This window comes from Coregonus clupeaformis, chromosome 19 (assembly GCF_020615455.1).
Source record: "Coregonus clupeaformis isolate EN_2021a chromosome 19, ASM2061545v1, whole genome shotgun sequence".
Taxonomy (NCBI): Eukaryota; Metazoa; Chordata; class Actinopteri; order Salmoniformes; family Salmonidae; genus Coregonus; species Coregonus clupeaformis.
In genome coordinates, this window is record NC_059210.1 from 57,475,530 (window position 1) to 57,479,866 (window position 4,337).

General features: G+C 37.2%; 1 pseudogene; it reads left to right on the forward strand.

The window, feature by feature from the left end:
• Positions 1 to 429: 429 nt before the first annotated feature.
• Positions 430 to 3,000, forward strand: LOC121561661 (annotated as a pseudogene).
• Positions 3,001 to 4,337: the final 1,337 nt, after the last annotated feature.

Here is a 4,337-nt window from a genome sequence, read left to right on the forward strand (position 1 = left end):
AGAACCCCACTATCAGGTCCAGATAATATTATAATAATATTATTATTAGGTATATTATGACATGCTGATATAAACTAACTAACGTAACTGAGAAGAAACATAATACTGCTCTTTACAATGCAACAAAAAATATACAACATGTTTATGAATTAGTCCTCTCCCAAATATTTAAATGTTTTATAGTTTAATAGTAGCTGTAATTTAAATGTATATAATAATTATTAATAATATAGGATATACAATTATTATTTTGAAATCTGTCTGTTGGTCTTGTGAAGCCCCCCAGATACAGTATGTTTGAGAGTAGCCCCCCTCCCTCTGGTCCTCCCTGGCTTGGTGATAGGTTAACTGTAGAGGCCCCTCCCTCTGGTCCTCCCTGTCTGTCTCCTTATAGGTGGGTCCTGCAGCCTCTCCTCTCCTACACACCAACCCTGCTCATCTCTCAGCTGGACAGTAAGGGCCGTTCACACCACACACTGACAACATGCTGGGGACACTCTGCACTCTCATCACTGCTCTAACATGTAAGGAGTCTGACTTCCTGGAGGTTTTACTTCATGTTTTATTAATAATGAGTCTGTATGTTTCTCTTTACTACATGTCATCTTCTTATGTCCCAGGTGTCAGTGGTGTGACTGTGGTGACACAGAAGCCTCCTGTTGTGACGGTGAGGAAAGGAGAGACGGCCACTATGGACTGTAACCTGGGGACTGTTGAGAATAGTGCCGCTCGTTGGTACAAACAGGTTCCAGGAGGAGTTCCTCAGTATGTTTTATATTTCTACCACACTAATAGTGCTCCTACCTATGGCTCTGGTTTCTCCTCTCCTAAATTCACATCTAATCATCAGTCTAAATCCGATTATCGTTTGATTATTAACACTGTGGAGGAGACAGACTCAGCAGTTTATTACTGTCAGACATATGACAGCTCTGTTAAAGAGGATGTATCACAGTGATATACACCATGACAAAAACCTCCTCACCAAATACACTCACTTCTGATTCATGTGAGGCAGAGGGGTGAACTCTAAGAAACAGCAGTTGAAGTTGATCAGTAATTATTATAACAATATATACATGACACAATGGGAGATCTGGAAATGGAAGAATCATCCATCTCTACATGTCAAAAAGAGCATAAGAAGACATTGTCTGAAAGGAAACTGATGTTGGCTCTCTTGGTGTGATCATCATCTTCATCATCATCATCATCATCATCATCACCATCATCATCATCATCATCATTATATCATCATCACCGTCACCATCATCATCATCATCATCATCAACAACATTATATCACCATCACCATCATCATCATTATATCACCATCATCATCATCATCATCATTATATCACCATCATCATCATCATCATCACCACCATCATCACCACCACCATCATCATCATTATATCATCATCAACAACAACAACAACAGCAACATCATCATCATCATCATCATCATACTCATCATCCATCATCACCACCAACATCATCATCAAGTCAGACTGCATCACATAGATAGGGCATTAACTCATGGATTCAAAAGGACCAGACACCAACAGCAGAATATGATGCTATACTATATATTGTTACTTCATAGAGAGAAACTCTAGAAAAGCCTGAGATGTTTGAAGAGAGAGAAGCTGTATCTGAATGGGATGTTTCAGTTCCTGTCCTCTCAGTAGTGAAAGTGAGGAGGTTTTTGTATGGCCATGAACACAAACTGAATCACTGTGGTATTCGGACCAGGAACCAAGCTCATTGTCACTGGTGAGTTCCCTTTATTTTAACCTTATATTTTTTGTTTTCAAGGGTTTGTAATGCATCATAGTTAATAGAGTTAAAGTATGTAACATGATATTCTTACTTCATAATTATTTAATGTAAATAACCTACTTTGTGTACTGATTATCAAGGGTCATGGACACAATGTGACAACTTCATAGCCTACAGTATATCTGTAGTTGTTGATTTCTCATTTAAACTTAAAAAATGTATTGCACTATTTGACCATGTATGTTATTGCTGTCACTTGACAACACTACTCATTTATAATGTCTCATACAATAATAATCTATTTAGTCAGAGGTAGAATTGAATGTGAAGGATACATAAAGTTGTATCAACCTTTAAAATGTTGGTCCCATGTTATATTAAATAATGATAAAACCATGTATATGGTAGTTACAGACAATGTTGCTACATGATTAATGACATTGTAGGCTACTACATTACAGTTGGTAACTCTGTTTTCTGGTTGAATAAGTAGGAGGATATACATTTGATTTTAAGCACATCTGACTACTTGATTATGTTTAAAGTTAGAGATCTAAACTCATTATTCACTTGCACAGAAATCTGCTTTACCTCCGCAAAGTCACACATTGGGAGTTTCTTAGAAAGTTTCAAAATAAGGCAAGCTACAAACAGACATAATGTGCAACATGTAACAATAGAATTACATGGTTTTATTTTTTATTCTACAGTATGATGCACACAACCCTGTTTCATTCTACTAACATATTTAATGATTTTTGTGTAATGTTTCTTCTGCTCATTCCATTGGTCCAGACTCTACCCTCCCTCCTCCTGTCTTGACCATCCTCCCCCCGTCCAGTGTTGAGTTGAAGTCCAGCAAAGTCACCCTGGTGTGTCTGGCTAGTCAGATGGCCATGCGCTACGCTGATGTGAGCTGGACAGCGGGAGGGAATCCGGTCACCAGCGGCATCGCTACGAGTGGCCCCCGTGCCGCAAGCCGACAAGACGTTCCAACTCAGCAGCTGTCTGACGGTTGACACGTCAGAATGGAACCAGGACAAAGTGTTCTCATGTAAAGTCACCGCGGGCTCCAAGTTCGCTGAGAAAGGCATCAAGAAGTCTGAATGCAGCACTGAATAGTTTGAGAACCATTGTAATGTCAATTTGATATTCTACATCGCTTTTCAAGTTATTGTTAATGCATCAGAAGGTTTACCTGCATATATACACTCGGGTCCAAAAAGAGAGAAATTGCTACTAATACTGATATCATAGGCTAGGCTATATGATAAGTAGACTCTGTATATTTGAAATGTGTTGCTTTGCAGATTTATAATAGAGGAATTGTTAGAGCTTTGCTGTATTGTGGATATTCAATAAAGAGCATTGTAAAGAACAAGTGTTTGTATTTGAGCATGTTGATGAGCATCATTGTTAGTAGCACTAAATGAGGGGGAATTTAACTGAACCCAAATACAGTAGCCTGCTCTCTGACATTTGTCCAGATCCAGAAATTGTTGATCAACTATCCAGGATGTAGGGCATGTTTACTGTAATGTTAATGAATAACCAGAGATGGACCAGAGGTTTAGTTTATATTAGAACTTCACATTATTGAGAACCTTTCATTAGTACGATATGATTGTATTATAAGACTATTCTAAAAGTACCTATTTAATAATCATCCATATCTATATATATTTAAAAAACTGTTCATTTGTAAAGAAAGCATGTGATTGGGGATCACATTATTTCCTGGCAAATTTTCTTGTACTATCATATTTCTCTGTATGATGAATTAAAAGAACAGTACAATAGCATGATATATTCAATATATTCATAGTTTATAGTTACAATATTCAATAGTGTTATAAACTTGATTCTTACTACGATGTACAATAACATTTTAGTCATTAATATCTTTGCCAGCAGGTGGAAAGAGAAGATAGAATCATATTGTAATATGCTGCCACCTTGTGGCTCAATAAGTTTGAATATGCTGCCACGTTGTGCCTGAAAGAGCTGTATTTCAACAGTATATACTGAGTGGACAAATCATTAGGAACATCTGCTATTTCCATGCAATAGACTGACCAGGTGAATCCAGGTTAAAGCTATGATCTCTTATTGATGTCACCTGTTAGATCCACTTAATCAGTGTAGATGAAGGGGAGGAGACAGGTTAAAGAAGGATTTTCAAGCCTTGAGACAATTGAGGCATGGATTGTGCATGTGTATATTTGTCAGCAGGGAGAAAGAGTTTTATTTCAACAGTATATTTGTAAAGTAGTCCTGTAGTACCTTACTCTGTATTTGCAGTATTTACAGATACTATACGTACAAATATTGTGTATGGATACACTTCTTATAATATGAGATGATGAATCCAATGATTAGAACATTTTTAGACTACACTATGTCCATCACACATCATCAACACACACCATCAATATCAAATCAATCACCAATGATCATGTTATTGATAGTTAGTGTACAGTAGCTCTGTTGTCAGTACAATGCTTTCATCAGTTCTGTGTTGATCTGGTTCAGAGAAGAGTGTAGTGATGTAGTTGA